Source organism: Protopterus annectens, chromosome 7.part0 (assembly GCF_019279795.1).
Source record: "Protopterus annectens isolate FY-2018-M chromosome 7.part0, PAN1.0, whole genome shotgun sequence".
NCBI lineage: Eukaryota > Metazoa > Chordata > Ceratodontiformes > Protopteridae > Protopterus > Protopterus annectens.
The window spans coordinates 102279247-102300934 of NC_056739.1; the positions used below are offsets into that span (position 1 = coordinate 102279247).

Below are 21688 nucleotides of genomic sequence, written 5' to 3' on the forward strand. Positions count from 1 at the left end.
GCTTTGTAAGTCAGGCAGAGATCACCTCTGAGTAAGCGATATGCCACTGAGTACAGCTGGAATTTTTACAGTCTGGCTGCATAGGACATATGTTTGAGACCAGTAATCCTGTTGGTGGGGTACTTTTGTGGTCTTTCCAGCTGTTGGAAGCATCTTGTGAGGTACATCCCAAATGGGGCATTGTACTTTATGATGGGTCTGATGAGTGACGAGTAGAGGGGCACTATAACCTCTTTATTTTTAGATGCGAACCCTTTAGTAATTAGATGGGCTACATAGAAGGATTTCCTAACTACTTTGGCAATGTGATTGTCAGTGGAGAGATTACTGTCTACTTGGGTCCCCAGATCTCTTATTACCTCTTCTGTATTAAGGGGGCTGCCACCTATGTGGTAATTCATGTGTGTTTTGTTTTTCCCAAATGGGATCACTATGCATTTTTTGCATTTAGCTTGAGACCATGACTTTGACACCAGGTGTCCGTCTCAGTAAGGCCCTTTTGGAGAATGTCCGTGTCAGCCAGAGAATCAATTATGGCTCCCAGTTTGCAGTCATCGGTGAATTTGGTTAGCCGTAGTCCTCCTGTGTTTGTCTGTACTGCTGAGAAGTATATGCCGAACAATAGGGGTCCCAGGACGGAGCCTTGTGGGACACCACTTGTGACTGGTTTAGAGTCGGACTTGGAGCCCGCTATTCTTACCGTGTGAGTTCTGTCTGTAAGCCAGTTGGCAACCCATCTCGTGACGTAGGGGTTTATGTTCAGGCTGGTGAGTTTTTCTACAATTCCCGAGTGGGGAATGGTGTCAAAAGCTTTGGCGAGGTCAAGGTAGGCTGTGTAAACTACCTTCCCCTCATCTATGGCCTTGGTGACTTTTTCGAAGAAGTCAGCCAGGTTTAGTAGTCATGATCTGCCCTTATCAAAGCCGAACTGGGTCGGGTCAAGTGTTTGGAGGTTCTCAATGTCTTTGTTAATGAGTTCCATGATGATGCGCTTCATAGCCTTGCAGACCAGGCTAGTCAGGCTTATGGGGCGAGAGATACCAGGGTCAGTTGTGGCCCCTCCTTTGTGGAGCGGAATAACCGTTGCTGTGCGCCATTCTTGGGCACGTAGCTTGTGGAGAGGCTGAGGTTGAACAGTGTGTTTAGGTGGGAGGTTAGTTTGTTCTGTAGTTCGTGCAAGACGCAGCCTGGGACACCATCTGGCCCCATTGACGCTGTGCTTTTGAAAGGGCTGTTTTCACCTGTGCGTCTGTGATTTCCTGGACACTACACTTTTCTGGTATTGTTGTGGGCCCTTTTGGGGCCACAGAGAGGGGGGGGGTGAAGTTTGCACTGAATCTATCTGGCAGGATGTTGGCAATATCAGTGGGTTCAGTATATTTTGTGCTGTTTTGCACTAGCTCAGAGCATATCTGCGAGTTGCCACTTAGATTCTTGACATAGCTAAAGAAGGCTTTGTGGTTATCTTTCGAATCCTTGGCTATTTTTCTTTCGAAGTTAGCCTTGGAGGATTTTATGAGGGACCTTAGTTTCTTACTGATACTGATCAGGGGTGTCTTTTCTTCTTGGGATTTGCTTTTTTTTTTTTGAACTAGTTTCCTCCTTCTATTGTATAGCCTGTTTATAGCAGGGGTCCACCAGACTGGTTTCCCTCTCTTAGGGGAGGGATTCTTGGTTTTGCTAGGGATGGCACAATCCATGCATCCTTGTAGGTGCTCATAGAGTGCATTTGTAAAGGTTCCTGCATCTTGACACTGTTATCCTTTAGCGTGGTGGCTGTGAAACTTGCTACCTCTGTCTTAAGTAAGGTGAAGTTTGCTTTAGAAAAGTTTTTCACTGTGGTTTTCTTGGTTGGTGATGTGGTGTGGACATCCAGAGTGATTGGTTTATGGTCTGATCTAACCAGTGACGGGTTGACCTCTGGTGTGGAACACCTGTCGCCCATGTTGGTGATTGCCGGGTCCAATATGTTTTCACCTCTGGTAGGGGAGTTTACCAGCTGATCCATGGCATTTGAGTTGATGATAAATTCCAGGAACGCTGGACCTAGGAGTTTTCCCAGTTAACGGTAGGGTAATTGAAGTCACCCAATGTCAGGGTGTTTGGTAGGACCTTCATATTTTCCACTGTCTCCAGAAAGGTGGAGTGGTGGTCCTGGGTCATGGAGGGTGATCTGTAGCAGGCCACAATTTGCATTACAGATTTGCCTGATGTTAGTTGCACATGGATGATCTTGGATGTATCATGCTGCGCCACTAACCTGGAGGTGTAGGTATCCTTGATGAGTATGGATACACCCCCTCCTTTTGTGTTTCGGTCCATGTTCTTTGGCCGAAATGTGTGGTATGAGTTGTAGCCCGGTAGTGCTGGGGTGCTCTGTGGAGCCTTGAACCAGGTTTCAGTTACTGCACAGATGTCGACGTTCTCCATACTGAAGAGTGCTTCGAATACATGCATTTTGAGATTTAAACTCCTGGCATTGAGTAGCATAACCCTCATTTTTTATTTGTGCTGTTTATGGAGGTGGGTTTGACCTTTGAGTCTTGCCTAAAAAAGGCAGTATGGGGGCAGCAAGAGCCTTGGCCAGTATTCGAGAGCCTAGGGGTGACAGGTGCAAGCCATCTCTTCCAAAGCAACAAGGCCTGTCGAGCATGTCGTCTCAGGCTGACAGACACTGGATCCACTGGATCCCCTTTGAATGACACCAGAAGCTTAGCCAATTGTTGAAATTGATCATTTTTTCTTTATACTGCGGTGTCATTCTTGGTGAGAGCAGGATGCTTCTCAGGGTCATACTCGCCTGGGCTACATGATCAGAGAGCTCTTCCTTGTCTCTTTTCATGTAGTCCAGGGAGGTACGTCTCAGGTCATTCACACCAACATGAACAATGACAAGAGTCATATTTGTACTTGTTCTGGAGTGACCTGAGTGCTTGTGTTATGTGGCTGATTCTGGCTCCTGACAGGCAGCTAACAGTAACCTTTTCCTTGTCCAGCCTAGTGAGTGGGACATCAGTGTGCCCGACTATAGAGTCGCCTAGTACTAGTGTGTTAGGTATGTTATTTCGCCTTAAGGGCTGTGATTGTGCAGCACACTGATTTTGTGTTTTATGTGTTGTCTGGTTTGTGACGGGAGGTGCAGGTTTTTGGGGGGTCTGCTTTGGAGGTCTGTGATGCTTTTGCAGGTTTTTATTTGGAGCCTCCGAGTATGATTTTGTGTATTTGTCTATTTTTTGCCAGTGCTGGTTTAGTATGTCTATGTGAGGCTGGAGGTGTGGTGCAAGTGTTAACCTTCTCCTCATGACTGCCTGTTCCAGTCTTGGGTGGAGAGAGCTTAGCCTCCAATTTAGCTATATAATTGTACCTCTCGCATATGTTAATGTTTTGTGGTAGGAGGAGAGGGTTGTCCTTGTATATGAGGCAGTTGTAACATTGCCTCAGGATACCCAGGTTCACCAGCTGGACCGGAGAGTATACCTGAAATCACCCTTTGGTCATGCCTGAATAGCAGGGTGAGCTGCTTGGTTGGTGAGGGGTGAATAATGAGCCTTGCCCTGCTGGGCAATCAAGTGTCTGGGTATATTAGTGCTTGCTATTAGGTCTGAGCAAGTGCTGGACTGTTGGGTGCTTTTTAAGTGCTTAGGTTGAGAGTTAGACTACTTTCAAGGGAAAAACTGAAGAGTAGAGTGGAGCCAGGATACATTAGCCCTAGCTTGGTATTACTGAAGTTTGGAGTATTCCTTTTACTCCTAGATACAGTGATCATGTTTCCAAGTAAAAGCAGATGTGTGTGGGATGCAGGGACGCTTGCAGAAGTGTTTTAAAAGTAGTACATTGAATTTTGATATTTATTGTACTCATTTTGATTAGCTGTTTTTTGAAAATGTGCAGTTATGGGTCTTACAGTTAAAACAGAGAGCCAGCACATTGTGGGCATGGAGAGACACAAAATCTTTGCAGGAGACAAGGCAGCACACTGTGAAGATGGGGGGGGGGGGTAATTGATTAATTTCAAGGGATGATCTCTGCATTTTGATACAGGGAGAGAGACAGAGAGAGAGAATTTTATTTCTTGGTTTTGTTTTACAGATCAGAGACTTGGGCCACTGAGTCCATTTTAGCCATGATCAAGTTGGAGTTATTCAGACAATTAAATGCTAATGCATTATTTTGTAATCTTGCGGTTGAGGGATGCAGAAAAATAGGTAGCGCATTGTGGCTTTAGCGGGACATGGCATCACTGAAAAAGACCAAATACCGTGTGAAGATTGACACACAAGATTATTCCAGGAAACCCGTCGAGCAGTGTGATAGTGGAGTAGTATGACATCATTGCAGGAGACATAAAGAAGAGAGTGTGTGTGTGTGTGTGTGTGTGTGTGTGTGTGTGTGTGTGTGTGTGTGTGTGTGTGTGTGTGTGTGTGTCTGCTCGCACGCACAAACGCAACATTGTTGCAACAGGCATGCAGGGCATCATGGCAGAGGGTGAGATGTGATCTTGCAGCGGGCAGGCAGGACAGTGTGAGGGCAGAGGGCGAGAAGTGATGTTGCAATAGGTAGGCAGGGCAGAGTGAGAGTGGAGGATAAAGAGAGTGATGTCACAGGAGATGGGCAGGGTAGTCTGAGGGCAGGTGGTGAAGGGATTGATGTCACGAGTCAGGCAGAGCAATCTGAGGGCAAGGGGTGAGGGGAGTGACATTGTCTCAAGGGGCAGGCAGTGCACTGTGAGGATTAGAGGGTAGCGTATGAGATTGGCAGTGAAGTGTGGAAATGGAAGGATACAAGGTCTGTTCAGGAGATTGGCAGAGCTGTTTGGAAGTGGAGGAAAACCAAACACAATCACTGCACGAGGTGGGCAGCACAGTATGGTGAAGGAGAGAGATGGGTTTACTGCATGAGCTGGTGTATCAATGTGGGGATGGAGAGAGATGAGATTTAGTGCGAGAGGCTGGGAATCACAATTTGGGGTGGAGAGAGAACATTACTGCAGGAGATAGAACATTACAACATGGGGTAGAGAGAGAGACAAGATTACTGCAGGAGGTGTGGCATCACAACATGGGGTGGAGAGATGTGAGATTACTGCAGGAGGTGTGGCATCACAACATGGGGTGGAGAGATGTGAGATTACTGCAGGAGGTTGGGCAGCACTGCATAGGGATGGAGAGATGCAAGATTACTGCAGGAGGTGGTGCAGCACAGCATGGGGTGGAGAGATCTGAGAGTACTGCAGGGTAGGGGTGGGGAGAGGAGAGAGATTAGTGCAGGAGCCGGGGCATCATAATGTGAAGTTGAAGATATGCAGGATTATTGCAAGAGGTGGAAGGGAGCAAAGTAATCTGAACATGGTTAGGAGTCTGATAATGGTATAGTAAGGAGAAACTGTCCTTATTCTCTCCTTTATTTTTCAGCCTGTTTCTACATCACTTATCAGATCTCTAATGAAGAAATTAAAACCAACTACTCTAGCAGATGATCTCCTCCCACCAGAGTATCTTCAAAAATCAGCAGATGCCATAGCATACCCCATCTCCATCATAATTAACAGAACCTTATCTGAAGTCACCATCCCCACCATTTGGAAAATATCTCCTGTAATACCACTCCATAAGGGAGGCAACTCCTTCGAACTGTCAAGCTTTAGACTCATAGCTATTCTGTCACCATTGGCTAAAAGTATGGAGAAGTGTGTCCATAAACAACTTATGCATTATCTTACCCAGAATAAGCTGTTGGCTAACTCTCGGCATAGTTAGTTTTAGGCCACACCACAGTACCACATCAGGCTTCCTATCCTTCTCTAACACCATAAACCATAATCAAAATAATAGCAAGCTTTCCTCAGCCCTCTTGTTAGATCTCTCCAAGGCCTTCAATATGGTCAACCATCAAATACTCATGCACACCCTTAAAGCATTCTCCCTAAATAGCCATACACGTCAGTGGTTCCAATCTTACCTGTGTGGTAGACAACAAGCCATCCTATGGCAGGACAAACTTATCAACCCGTATGCCCATCACCCTAGGTGTTCCCCAGGGTTCCATACTAGGACCCCTTTTTTCTCTCTATTAATGACCTTCCCACTGTCATCCCAAATGCTACCTGTATCCAATATGCGGATGACTCACCTTGATTTGTTCAGCCACCTCCCCGACAGATCTAATGACTTTAACCCAGAATACTTTCAATATAGCTGAAAATTGGCTCTCTAACCATCAGCTGATATTAAACCCTAACAAAACAAAGTTGCTTTTTTTCTCCTCCAGTTGTAATTGTTCCTCCCTACTCTTTACCATCAAATCTAATAATGGTACCATTATCTCTCCAGATGCGCAAACCAAACTTTCTTAGGTGTCACAGTAGACAACGCCCTCCAATTTGATATCCATGTCAATCAAACTATCAAAACCATTAACAAAAAAACTTGGCTCCCTCTATAAGATCAAACCTTTCCTTACTCCATTTGCTAGAACTGCTATTGCTCGTTCCCATCTACTCTCCACTCTTCTCTATGCCTCCCCTCTACTCACTAATTTGAACAAATCCGCTCTTAGCTAACTCTCCAGCTGTTATTTATTTTACATTTGTTAACCGGGGATGTCTGACTGAGCCGAAAAGGCCATTTTTCATCAGAGACCCGGGGAGAAAAGCTCCACAAAGAAAAATTACAGACACATTTAGTTATTTAGACATGATCAGTATACACACAAATTACAAGAGACATGTTTTTACAGTGGTATGTGGCACATAAACATTTACAGTGGAGAGAACAAACAAAAAAATATTAATTTTAAAAATAAAGGTAATTAATAGATTTGTGGTGTATGGCTGAAATTTGGAACATAGGTAGAATACATACATAGTACACAGGTACAGTACCTATATTGTTGATTAGCCAGTGTTTGTGAGTAAGATTGAAAACTATTATCAAGTATCAAAACTATCTAGATTTAGTATGTATATGTTATCCGCTTTCACTAGCCTGGGGAGCAATCATGGCATTGCCAACTTGGCTTGAGATGTTGCCTGATGAGGTCTTTAAAGGAGGCTTTGGATGATGTGTTTTGAATGCTAGTAGGGACAGAGTTCCATTTTTTAGCCACTGAACTACTATGTAGTGCATCTCCAAAGCTATTGTAGCTGTTGGTGACTTCTAGTAGTAGTTTGCTTGATGATCTAAGAGGCCTTTTGGCTGAGTGATGTTGTACTAGGTTTTTGAGGGCAGGACACTTATTGGGGAGGTAATAGATAGAATGACAGAGGCAAAAGCTGATTGTAGGTTAGGAGGTTGGGCAGTTCGAGCCAGTCGAGCCGTATCAAAGCAGTACAGTGATGAGTTCTATATGAGCAATTTGCAGCAAAGCGGGCAATTCTGTTGTAGCAGGTTTCCATTTTGCTTAGTTCAGTTTTGTTGAGATTAGTCAGAATGGGAGATGCATAGAGTAGGATGGATAGAAGTTGGGAGCGAGCAATGGCTGATCTTGTGTTGTTGGTAAGAAATGGTTTGATACGGTAGAGTGACCCCAGTTTGGCATGTACTTTTTTAATGGTTAAGTTGAGATGACTATCAAATTTTAGGTGGGAGTCTATGGTTATTCCCAATAGCTTAGCCTGTGCCACTGGAGCAATTGGAGTCGCATTTGTGGAGTAGATAGTGAATTGACTGTTAGTGTTTTTGTTAGAACTGGTTATAATCATAAGCTGAGTTTTCTTTGGATTGAGGATAAGTTGGGTTTGGTAAGGTAGTTTTCAACGTCGGAGAATGCTAGTTGAGTTGTTTTCAGGAGGGTGGGAATGTTTTGTGCAGTACAGATTAAGGTAGTGGCATTTGCATACTGAATTATAGATGCATGCTGTGTGGAGGTATGGAGGTCATTTGTGAAGACTGTGAATAGTAGTGGTCCTAAGATAGAACCCTGTGGGACTCCTGTAGTTATGGGTAGCTGAGGAGAGAGAGAGAGAATTTTCCCATTTCACAGCTTGGTACCTGTCAGTTAAGTAGCTTTTGAACCAGGTAAGAGTGGAATTTGATAGATGACATTGGTTTAGTTTGTTCAGCAGGATTTGGTGTGAGACTGTGTCAAATGCTTTGGACATATCCAAAAAAAGAGTTGATACTTGTAGGCCTTCATTTTTGAGACGTTTTACTGTGTCTGTGAAGCAGAGGAGGGCTGTAGTGGTACTATGGGCAGGTCTGAAACCATGCTGAGTAGGTGACAGGATGTTGCTGTCTAGGAGATAGTTTAGCATCTGGGTATGGGTGCATTTTTCTAGGATTTTGGCCAGGGGGGAGAGTAAAGCAATGGGTCTGTAGTTATTAAGTTCAGTGAAGGTCCCGTCTTTGTGTGGGTGTAACATAGGATATTTTCCAGAGTTTGGGCACATAGTTTTCAACAGTTGATCTGTTTATGAGAGTGGAGACTGGGATAGCAATAGCATCTGCTGTGAGTTTCAAGAAATAGCTGCGGAGTAGGTCGGCTGCTGTTGATGAGGTTTTTAGTTTGGAGAGCATGGTTTTGATTGAAGTGGTGGAAACTGTTTTGAGGGTAAAGCTTTTATTAGTGTTATTTGTGTTGGGGGATAGTGAGGAAGGAACTGTCCTGTGATACTAAGGATAGAATTGAGTTCACAAAGTGGGAGTTGAATTGTGTTTCGATGGGAACTTTAGTGTCAGGGGTGGTTGGTTTTGGGTAGCCTTTTGGGTGGATTTTAGTAGCTGGTTTACATTTTTCCAAAATTTTTATGGTTGTATTGGTATTTAGTTTGTAATGTTGTGTAGTATGATTTTTTTGTCCAGCCTAATGCATTTTTTTGCACGGTTGTGCAGTTCTTGGTACTTAGTTAGGTTTTGTGTTTCTTTGTTTTTTTGATAGTAAAGCCAGGCAGTGTCTCTGGACTTGAGGATTTGTTTGGTTTCTTTACTGAGCCAGGGGTTATAGAGATTCTAACTGTGATTTTGCGCAATGGAGCGACAGTGTCTAGGTGTTGTAGAAATGTTTTGTTGAAATATGCTACAGCCTGGTCAAGTGGGAGGGTTTTTAGGGGAGTCCAGTCACAGTTACAGAGTAAAGTGTTGAGGACCTCAGGAGAGAATTTTTCTGTGCTTCTAGTGGATATATAGTTGGTGGTTTTGCATATGCTTGTTCTATTATGTATAAAGTATATTATGTTGTGGTCACTTAAGGTGTCTGGGAGACTGCCTGTGTTAGGGTACAATGTGGGGTTGTTAGTTAGGACCCAGTCAAGGATGGATTCCCTTTTAGATTTTTTATCACATCTAGATGGAATTTGGACTAGCTGCTGGTAGCCATGGAGATTTATTAGATTACTTGGTGGTTCTGATATTCTGGGGGACTTCAACCTAGATTGGCTCACCTGCATAAGGGTTTCTTGTGAGTATGTGGAAGAACACCAGGATAAGAAGTCTTCAAGGCTAGCAGGTGTATTACCAGGTGGAATATAGATCACAATTGTGGTGATGACCTTTTTAGGGTGAAGATGAAGTTGTGAGAAATATGTCCCAATTATTGGGGGAGGGGTAGGAGTTTGGTAATTGACGGACAGTTAAGTTGGAATTGTACAGTAAGGCAGTTCCACCCCATTTACGAAGTGGTCTGTCTTGTCTAATGATATTGTAGCCGGTAGGGAGAACTTCTGAGTTAGCTATGTTTTTATTTAGCCAGGTTTATGTTAAAGCAACTATATCTGGGGAGTAGTGTGCTATTGTGGCCTGGAGTTCAGGTATTTTATTTTTGATACTTCTAATATTAATATTTAGCATTAAAAGATGGTTGGTTTTGCTACTGTTGTTGATTTGCCCAGGGATGAAGAAGGTGGGGTTGTTATGTTCTGACATTTGTGTTGGAGCAGTTTGTGTTGGACAGGATGGATTTGGGCCTGTTATAATGTTATAACCATATTGCTAGGTTTGCAATGTTCTGACATTTGTGTTGGAGCAGTTTGTGTTGGACAGGATGGATTTGGGCCTGTTATAATGTTTTAACCATATTGCTAGGTTTGCAACAGGCACAGTCTATAGGACCCACCATTGTTACAACCTAAATCTTCTGGGTGGCTAGAATGACCTAGCCTACTTCAGTACAACCTGCTTATAATTGCCCATAAAGTTCTCAACCACCCTGATAATATGCCTGCTTTTAAAAGTATCATCAACCCTTATAGCAACCTGAGGTCACTTCGCTCTTCTAATAAACTACTGGCTCAAACATCCAAAATAAACAACTCTGCTGGAGACTGTCTGTTTGCTAACTCTGTTGGCAAAACGTGGAACTCTCTTCCTGCTGATGTTATTCTTGAACCCTCTCTTACTCAGTTCAAAAAAAGCCTGAAGCTACTTTAAAACTCACTGGCTATGTCCTTGTTCAAAACCCGACTAGATCCTCCTCTATAGTCTGTAATAATAGCTCCACCTCTATAGTTTGTAATAATGTTTCATGATCTAGTCAGTGTGTCAACACTGTTTTAAAAATGTATGTTTGTATTACCTGCTTGCTCAACTGGAGCCTGTAAACAGTGTGCAACTTGTAATCATTTTGTGATTTTTACTGTATGTTCTACCTTGGAGCTTTTCTCCCCGGGCCTCCGCTGAAAATGGACATGTATCCAGTCGGACTATCCCAGTCAACAAATGTAAAATAAATAAACTGTAGTGCACCCACAGAATGGAGTATAGTTTGAAGCTGGATGAGTATTGAGGTTGGAGTTGAAAGTGGAATAGGATGTGTATTGAATGATTAACTAATCACCATCCTCCATATATTTTAACCAATCTGTACTGAGGATGATAGAGTAGGGTGAGACTGTGTAGATGGGAGGTGAAGGAGGGTTGGGAATGGAAAAGGAAGGCTGGAGAATAAATGCACATGTTTATAGTTATATTATCAATTAGATTTGAAGATAGTTTTAAGCTGTTGTGAAGGTAGAGCAGTTATCCTTGTTTCTGAAGCAGTGACACCTGTTGATGTCTTTTGAACTTCTTCCTGAACTGTACCAAGTGAAGTCTTGACCTGAGTTCTGTAGGAAAATTGTTCCAATTTGTTGGGACTGCTATGAAGCACTTGTCAAGTATGTGTTTTTAGAAGCACGGTCTGTGTGAGGCGGTAAGGCATAATCTCCAAGCTCTTATACAGAGGTTTTTGCCTTCAGTTTATTAGCATAAAAAGAGCAAACAGTTGGAATATAAGGCAAGATAGGAGGAATGTTGATCTTCGTTATTGGAAGACAATTGGCCCCATTGTAGGGCGATACAGTAGTGGTCTGTGTGTGCTAATAGAATCATGACTGCATGTTTTGTTTAATGTGATTTGTGTTATGAGATAAGTAAGGGGAAATTATGGGACAACCATATTCTAATCTTGGAACTAGTACTCTTTGTTAAGGCTCTTCTGACCTCCGGGGTTGGATGATTTGATACCAAGTAGCATGCCTTTAATTATGTGAGGACTCCTCATCAACTGTGTGCTCAGTATGACTGTGGAAGTTGAGAGAAGGGTCTAAGGTATTGATATGAAGATTGTTGATTTATTGTGCCCATATTTTTGTCAAAAATATCGACTGATTATTCTCCTTTAATTTTTGGGGTGTGCAAAATAACATGACTGCTGATTTTTCTATAAAGCATATTATGAAAGACATTATTGCAGATTTAAGTGAAATAATGTTACAGTGTGACTTCAGTTTGTGGTGCCCCAGTTAATTATGAGATGTAATGTGAGATGTAACAAAAATAAGATGGCAAAGTTTGTGATGAGGGATTTTTTCTTGTAGGTTGAGGCAGTGTACAGCTGTGAAATGCAGTGTGAGTTGCAGTGAAAGTAAGATGACAAAGTGAACGAGTTGTGATTTGTGATACCTGTGTTGAGGCAGCTTTGAATGCCCATCTGTGGGATAAAATGCGAGTTGTACTAAAAAAAGAGGTAGCAAAGTTAATAAGTGATTTGAGTTTTTTGTTTTGCTCTCCTTCTGTATTATTCTTTCTGACTTAGCTCACTGCCAAGTCTACTAGCCTCTCCTGCTGGGATGACCTGAAACCTAAAGGTGTTCTGGGGGAATCATGCCATGGACTGTTTCCACCATGGGTTTTTATGTCCTGCCCCTCCCCCTCCCCCATGTTCACCTATTACATCAGTGGGTTACTTCACTCTGTGGACCACACCTCCCAGGGATGGGCACACCCATCCCTCCCTGCCATCTCCAAAAACACCTGTGATGCTAATCGATCCCAGGATGCCTGGGCCATAGTTGTTGCTCTGTCTGCCTCTGCCATGACACTGGCTGTGATTTGTGATTTTTGACTTGTATATCGGTCCATGCTTTGTGTCACAGTTTTAATTTGTCTGATTTCTATGTACGTGGAAGGAAGGAGGAGCTATATTTGCAGTGAACCATACAGAGTGTAGTGATAGTACCTGAAGGTTGTGAGTAAATTAAAAGCAAATGTGTAATTGACGATGTTATGTGATCCTATCTCGCCTACATTCTGACTGATGGGTTCGGAGCCGATCCCTCGGCTCCGACTCGGCACGCTTATGCCAAAGAGCGAAGTCTCTTATTGGCTGAGCTTACTATATCCCAGGATGCACCACTACCAGTCCCCCAGATCTCGTTTGCCGCTAACTTGCGAAGACGTGGTCTCGAGCTGGCTGAGCTGAGTAGTATTTTACTAACTTTTTTCTGTCAGAAATTTGCTGTTCTTGTCATAAAAAGCTGTTTTAACGGCTACTCTTTCCTTTTGTGTGTGATTGGAGTTTTTTGTGAGAAACTTTGTAGTGTGATTGGGCGTTGGTTCTGATTTCAGGCCTCCTTCATCTTAGGGCCTTCCCGGTCAGTCAACCCCTCTCAAACCTTAGGGGTTTTAAAATCCCCTTGAGTTAATTGTTACGGATTGTTTACCTAATCGGCAGCTATAAACTGATTTTTGGTAGTGTCAGTTAAATCAGAAAGTCAAGTGGATAGTGTTGTTTTTTCTGTCAGGGAATTACTGCATTATTGTTATAATGTCTCAGAATCCTAGGCCTTCGGGCTTTAAAAAATGCACCAAATGTAATTTTAAGATGTCAATCACAGATGATCACTCTCTGTGTTTATTGTTTGGGTGCAAAACATTTACAAGAGTCATGCAGTGTGTGTCACGCTTTTTCCTCGAGGGTCCTCCAGGAGAGGAAAAATAAACTCATTCTTAAAGGCTTAATAAAACCCTCCTTTGAAGAAGCTTTAGCATCCTCTCCTTCTCCAGCTAAAAAGAAAAGGGCGTCTGCTCCGACCAGTCCGTCGGATCCGACCGCCAAAAGACATAGGCAGGCTTCTCCTTCGGCTCCAAGGACTTCGGAGCCGAGGGCGGAACGGTCTGCCTCGATGCCACCAGTCTCGACTCCTCTGGCTTCGGAGCCGATGGCTGGGGCATCGAGGCGGGTCACCTTCGCCGGCTCCACTGGTCTCGGAGCCGACAAAGGTTGCCCGCCAGACACTTCCTCCTCGGCGCCAAGTCCTCCTCGCACCGATGGAAACTAGTGTGGTATTCCTTCGGCGCCGATAGTCATCGGGTCGCCTCGAGCCGGTCCCCTAGCCCTTTGGGGCCGTTGGAGAGGCCATCTCGAACCCGCTCAGTATCCTCTAGGTCATCGAGGATGTCGGATTCGGATATAGACAGGGTGCTCCAAAGACTGTTCCAGTCCCCAGTCTTTCAAAATTTGTTTCGCTCCGACCCAGTTGGCTTCGGAGCCGATGGCCCATGCCCATGTCATTGCTATTCCTCCTCCGACCGCTTCGCCCGCCGGAGCAGGTGCTGTTGGAGCCGGTGGAGATCTTAGGGTCGGCTCCGACCCTTACTCCAACCCGGCCTTCGGGTCCGAGTTTGGTACACGGACTTCTTCGGCTGGACCTGGGGTGATGTTTCGGGACCTATGCTATCGGTTCCGAGCCTCCCTCTCGGTGCTTCGCTGGGACTTCCGCCTGCTATCATGGCTCGGGACCGGACACTCCCAGGATTCTGGGGTCCGGCTTTCAGAGCTATGAGGAGTGCCTTGGCCAAGTCTTCTTCGGCTATCTCCCGGCTTTACCAGCACCTTCCCTGGGCGTGGAGACTGGGTCTTTGGCAGTTCCCCTGTCCGTAGGCAGCGGAGCCCTGGGCCTGAGGTTACCCCCATTGGGGTTCCCCTCCTCCTGAGGGTTCTTCGGAGTTGTCTTCAGAGGAACCCCAAGGAAGAGATCGTGCAAGAGGAAGCACGTGGACTCCCCGAGTCTATTACATCTGACACTGATCTTGATGATGCGGAGGGGTCCCCAAGTCGCCCTCGGATGATGTCTCATTTGCAGACATCTTAGAGATCCTCAAACAACGAGGCGGCTGGATATCCCAACCCCCCTCTGCTGATCCGTCAGTGCTCCTCAAGGCCTTTGGGCCTCCGCCCTCCGCCTCCTGGGTGTCTCCGCCTTCGACGAGCTCCTGGATTTAGTTTGTCGGAGGGCGTGGGAACATCCAGCTACCGTGGAACCAGTCCCTTCTCGCCCTAACACATTTTTGTCTGCCCCACCCGAGAAGGAGTTCCTGACTAAAGGCGTGGCTGTAGATGCCATGGTGGTGGCATCTGCTACACAACAGGACGTGGCAGAGGCTTCAACGTCCGTCCATCCTCCTAATAAGGAGTCTAGGAGCATGGACCGCACGGGAAGCGCACCCTGACTTCAGCGGCCTTTACTTTAAGGTCCCTGAATTATTTGGCACATTTTACCAGACTTCAGAGGGATCTGGTCAAGGAGCTGTCAGATTTCCTCGCGGTAACCTACCTGAGCAGCTAGCCCAGTCGGTTAGCTCTCAGTTGGCTATCCTTACGCCAATTTCTAACTCGTCCATGAGGCTCATTTCATATGCGGCAAGGGGCGGTAGAGCGGCAGGCACAGGCGTGGCTCACGGAGACAAGCCTGGCTCCGCTTGTGTCAGTTTGGAGGCCTTCAAGTCTTCCTTCGCCGACGCTCCCTTCGATGGGTCCTCTTTGTTTGGACCTAAGGTTAAAGACACCCTTACCCGCTGTGAGCAAGAGGGAAAAACTTTATCTGCCGTAGGTGCCCGTTATTCCACTCCCTTTCGGTCTTATCCCAAGGCTAAAGGAGGAGGGAAGATGTGGTTCCGTAAATCACGTAAGTTTTTTCCTCAACAGCAGGAAGATTCCCCTTCCAGAGGCAGAGGACGGGGAAATTTTTCTGGGAGACGCCGTCCCAGAGGCGGCAGAGGGCCCCGCAATTCTGGAGACCGCGAGTCCTTTCGTGGCTCTTCAGCCTCCCACACCTCATGAGGGATTGCCCGGCTGTGCTGCTCTGGAGCCAGTCAGGTGCCGTTTTGCCAAGCACCTAAAAGCCTGGGAATCAATCACTCAGGACAGATGGGTGCTTCGGATCATTGCCGGAGGTTACACCATCCCATTCACATGCTCACCCCCACTGTCCAAAAAAATCCCGGACCTACCACCCAGTCAAAGGGAAATTGCAGCCGCAGAAGCTTTAAAGCTGCTAGAAAAAGGAGTCATCCAACCGGTCCCCACAGACCAGATCGGATCCGGAAATTACTCGAGGTTCTTTTTAGTGCCAAAAAAGACAGGGGACCTGAGACCAATATTGGATCTCAGCAGACTAAACCAATCCATCACGAAATCCAAATTCCGAATGGTCACGTTACAATCCATTCTCCCATTGTTGGAGAAGGATGCTTGGATGTGCTCCATAGACCTCAAGGACGCCTGTTATCACATACCGATACATCAGGCGTCCAGGAGGTATCTGCGCTTCAGCCTGGGAGACAGTCATTTCCAATTTTGTGCACTGCCCTTTGCTCTCACCACAGCCGCCAGGGTGTTCACCAAGTGTTTGGCAGTAGTGACTGCTCACCTGAGGAGTCTTGGATTCCAAGTGTTTCCCTATCTGGACGACTGGCTCCTGACTGCCACCACCAGGCATCTACTAATGGACAACCTCAAAGCCACCATCTCCTGGGTGCTACCCTGGGAATTACATTCAATTGGTCAAAGTCTGTCTTGCTGCCCTCTCAGCATAAGGTTCATAGGAGCAGAGATAGACTCAAAATTGATGCTTTTCTTCCTACCGAAAGGATCCAAACTTTACAAGGCCAAGTTCAAGCCCTGATTTCAAGATCCAAAGCCCCAGCCAGGATGGTCCTACAAGTTTTAGGTTCGATGTCTGCCACGGTTCTTCTAGTTCCTCTGGCAAGATTGCACATGAGGATTCTTCAGTGGCTATTGTCAACTCAATGGTCCTTTCAGGACCTTCCCTCAATCATCCCATTATGATTACAGAAACATGCAAACGGGACCTTCGCTGGTGGCTTCAGACATCCAATCTAAATCAAGGAAGCCCTTTGTTATTCCCTCTCCAGTGGTCACCCTGACGACAGATGCCTCCCAGATAGGGTGGGGGCATTGTCTGGGCAGGTTAGTTCAGGGCTCCTGGCTTCCAGACGAAACTCTTCTCCACATCAATGTATTGGAGATGAGGGCTGTACTTCTGTCCCTACAGGCCTTACACAAGTTTCTCCCTCAGGGCATAATCGCCATCCACACAGACAACATGTCGGTGGTCTGGTATCTAAACAAACAAGGAGGGACCAGATCTTACCCCTTTGCAGAGAGGCCATGAGGGTGTGGGAATGGGCTGTAGCTACCAGCCGCTTGGTAGCGACCCACATTCCCGGGAAATCAAATATATTGGCAGACAGATTAAGCAGAACAATTCTCTCTCCTCACGAGTGGTCCCTAAACGAAACAGTAGCAGCTCAGGTTTTCAGGAGATGGGGGATGCCGTGCTGCGACCTATTTGCAACACCACTAAACACGAAGTGCAAAAGGTTCTTCTCCTTGACTCCACTTCAAGGGGAAGCAGCTATGGATGCTCTAGCACAACCTTGGCCAACAGGGCTACTTTATGCCTTTCCTCCGATTCCACTTCTCTCCAAAGTCATTCAAAAAGCTTCTCAATTGGGGTCCACAATGATACTGATTGCTCCATACTGGCCTCGTCAGGTATGGTTTCCCTACCTGAAGAAACCTGCGGTGGACGATCCTTGGACTTTAGATCTATCTCCGGATCTGCTAATTCATCAGTCGGGACGACAGCATCAGTCCCTACACTCCTTGAAGTTGACAGCTTGGCTCCTCCACTTCCGACTTTAGTCAGAAGTCACACATTAGACCCGGAAGTTATTCACATTTTATCTTCAGCCCACAAACCCACCACTAAGAAATTGTACCTCAGTAAGTGGAAGAGGTTTGCTATCTGGGCTCAACTCAGGGGCTTAGACCCTATCACTGCTCCAATCCGGAAGTTTTGAAATTCTTAACATCCCTGTTTAATCAAGGATCTTCTGTCTCTACTATTAAAGTCCAACTGGCGGCTATCTCTAAATTCCACGAATCCATGGATCCTCCATTGATGAGCAGCAGACTATGCAAAACTTTCATTAAAGGTGCGGGCCTGTTAAGACCCCCAGTTTTTCATCCTGCGCCTCCGTGGGATCTTGATTTGGTGCTTCGTGCATTAACATCTTCCCCTTTCGAACCGGCTGCTACATGTGAGTTAAAATATCTGTCTTGGAAAACTGCCTTCTTAGTTGCAATTACTTCTGCAAGAAGAGTTTCAGAGCTTCAAGCCCTGTCTATTAAACCACCGCACTTGATTTTCCACAAGGATAGAGTATCACTTAGGCCTAATCCATCCTTTGTCCCAAAGGTCTGTTCTAATCTCTGTCTCCAACAATCTCTAGAGCTACCAGTTTTCTTCCCAAAATTCTCCAATGAAGCAGAATACACTCTCCATAAATTGGATGTTCACAGGCAATTGCGCTTCTATTTAGACAGGACTCAGCAATTTCGTAAGTCAGACCAGTTGTTTGTGTCCTTCTCAGACAATAAATTGGGTAAAACCATCACAAAAGCTACTATCTCCAAATGGATTAGAGATTGTATAACTCAGGCTTATTCTTCTTCGAATAAGCAACTTACAACATCTATCAAAGCTCACTCTACCAGAGCTATGGCGACTTCTATAGCTTTTCATTCCAAGCTCGCTATATCGGAGATTTGTGCTGCGGCTACTTGGTCCAACCCGCACACTTTCATTTCCCACTATAAATTGGATGTGGCATCTAAAGGGCGAGCATCATTTGGTTCCACGGTACTCAGGAGTGTTTTCCAGTGAGCCACCCAGGATTCAGGTGCTAGGACGCTGTCCCATCAGTCAGAATGTAGGCTAGATAGGATCACATAACATCTTTTAGTTATGTACTCACCATAACTTCAGATGTTTGGGATCCATCTCGCCTACATTCCTAATACCCACCCTCCTTCCCCCTGCCTTGGAGATCAGAAGAGATTGAACGGTTTGAGTTCTACTGTTTTTATCTTGTTTCATCTGACGATGTTATGTAATCAGAGCGTGCATGTGTGCATGTATGCGGACAAACTAGATCTGGGGGACTGGTAGTGGTGCATCCTGGGATATAGTAAGCTCAGCCAATAAGAGACTTTGCTCTTTGGCATAAGCGTGCCGAGTCGGAGCCGAGGGATCGGCTCCGAACCCATCAGTCAGAATGTAGGCGAGATGGATCCCAAACATCTGAAGTTATGGTGAGTACATAACTAAAAGTTATTGTGTATCTATATAGAACACTGCTCCGGCACTATTAAGGCTGCCCTTGTCTACTCCTTTCCAACTTCACCGATTGTGCATAAAAGGCATCAACGAGACGAAGATAATTTCATAGTTTAATAACTTTAAAAAATATAACCAAAACAAAAAACACAAAGAGCAAGAACAAGTAGATTTAGCGCTTTCGTCTCCTTTACGGAGACTTCATCAGAATCTATAATACACTGTTGATGGAGTGGGACAAGATAGGGTGAACCCACTAAATAGGCGTAGTATAGTTAATCCACCTATACAGTGTGAAATTTTAAATTTTGAAAGATGTGTTATTAATAGAATAAGAAAGGAATATAATAATAATAACAAAGTGAAACATAATTTGACGAAAGATGAAAATATGTTATTAATTGAACTGAGTAATAATGACAAAATACGTATTATGAAGCCTGATAAGGGTGGGGGTATAGTCCTTATGGACAAGTGGGATTATATTAAGAAAATGAAAGATATATTGGATAAGGACGAACAGTATAGTTTGGTTACCAAAAATGAGATCAATATATTATATAGGAAGATAGATTTAATTTTGGAAGATAATCTGTTTTCTGGAATGATTGATCTGGAACTATATAGGTTTTTAACAGTACCTAAACCGGTTATACCAGCTATATTTGGTATACCGAAAACACACAAATCCCTAGTGGACCCACCTATGAGACCAATAGTAGCATCACAAGGATCAAAAACCCAAGCTATGGCAATCTATGTGGACATTATGATTAAAGAATTCTATAGTAGGTTTGACCACATATTAAAGGATTCTTGGGATTTTTTGACAAAAATAGGAGAAAGTACTTATAGTGAAGAAATGTATTTTATAACGATTGATGTTAAAGACTTATTTTCAGTCATCCCACAAACTATTGGAATAGAATGGTTTGAAAAAGTTTTAATTGAAATGAATTTTCTAACATCTGTCCAATTTAGGACTGTGCTTGAATGTATGGAATTAGTACTAAAATATAATTTTGTATATTTTGGGGGTGATTATTACCACCAAAAAGAAGGGGTGGCGATGGGCTCCACCTGTGCCCTAGTATATGCCAATATAATAATGTTATATTGGGAAAGACAATTATGTTTTTAGTTCTACGTACAATCAATATATTGTCAAGTACTTTTAGGTTCTTGGATGATATTTTTGTTTTGTGGAATGGAACAAAAGACTGTATTGATGAGTTTATACAGTATATCAACCACACTACCTCATTTTTACGTTTTGTACATCAAATAGAAATGAAAGAAACACATTTTCTTGATGTAAAGTTAAGTAAAGATAAATATAGTAAGTGTTACAAGTCAAATGTTTTTAGGAAGGAACATTATTCCAATGCGTACCTCCACTTTGATAGTGACCATCCTTATCAACTTAAGAAAAATGTCGTAAAGGGACAAATGATTAGGATGGCTAGGATGATATCTGAGGAGGTGGATTTTTTAAAAGAACTTGAACATGTTGAAACTGTTTATAGAGAGAGGGTATCCTAAGGAACTCATCAAACCGATTAAAGAATATGTAACATTAGAGAGAGGAAATAGGTTTAAACCACTATTAACAAAGGTTGATAAATTGGTGATTAGTAGTGGATTAATTAACAATATAAATGAGGCGAGTAATACACCAAATATACAAAATACCACAGGAACCAATTTAACACCATATCTAACTATCACATGCTACCAGGATGTAGGGTGGATGAAGAAAAGCATCCATGAGACATGGGGTATGTTTAGAAATATGGCAACCAAGACAGATGTGTTTAAGAGTGATTTAAAATTTAGTTTTAGGAAAAACAAAAATATTAAGAATATTTTGGAGAAAAAGAAAATAGAAAAAAGTGGGACCAACAAAAAGCACGGAACTTTTAAATGTGGCAGATGTGCGCAATGTTCCTACATTGCTGAAACAAAAGAACTGAGAATACCAAGTTTATCTTTAACTTTAAGAGCTAAGAAATATAGCAGCTGCTATTCAAAAGGGGTAATTTACTTGGTAATATGCAAAGCCTGCCAAAGATATTATGTCGGTAAAACTGAGAGACATCTCAGAAACAGAATATATGAACACATAAGAGATATAAATAGGCATAATGACAATAACGCCTTGTATAAGCACGCAACAGAATGTAAAAAAGCTGATTTTAAATTTTGGGTGCTTGAAGAGGTTGAACATATGGAACGAGGAGGTGATTGGGAAACTAAAGTTGAGTATAGGGAGATGATATGGCAATTAAGATTGGATGCTTGCAGTAGTAAAGGCCTCAATGATCACATATCAATCACCCCTGCATTGAAAATACTAGCAATGGACCCGAAGAAATTGAAATGTTAAGAACAAAAATTTACTAAAATTAAATATGGGCCTATGCTGGTTGTTGATAGGTGGAAAACCTGCTTTTTACAGCTGCTTGACACCTTGTAATATTTTTATTCTTTTTCGTATTTTTAAAGTAGTTATATTTATTGTATACTCAGTTTTTAAAAAAAAATTTTTTTTAATTTTTGTATCGATTACTATAGGGTATTAATTCACTTATTTTATTTTACTTATATTAATATTACAGTTGATGTATATACAACAGGTAGTGGTGTATACATGTGGATAATACAATATATGTTAAATATATACAATACCTTCTACATATACTATTTACGCATACACTTAGTTTTAATATATAGTATATATTCACATTTATATTTACACCTGTACAATTTACATACATTTTTAATTGATAGGACATATAATTATATTTATACATATTTATATTTATATTATATATATTTATATTTTATATATTTATATTTATATTTACAACCATGTTTACATTAACTACATACAATTTATATTATAAGGTTTTAGAGAACCAATTCGGTTTGAGCCTCTGTTTCATTCTAACTTACTATGAACTTATAAAGGTATTTATTAATTAGTGATTTTGAGCAATGACTGTGTTTTTA

At 43.4% G+C, this 21688-nt stretch overlaps 1 protein-coding gene across 1 annotated transcript in view; it reads left to right on the plus strand.

Annotated features, from left to right (window-relative positions):
- The window catches only part of TBC1D22B (TBC1 domain family member 22B), a 1162021-nt gene that overhangs the window by 35933 nt on the left and 1104400 nt on the right, over positions 1-21688 (plus strand). The window lies entirely within an intron of this gene.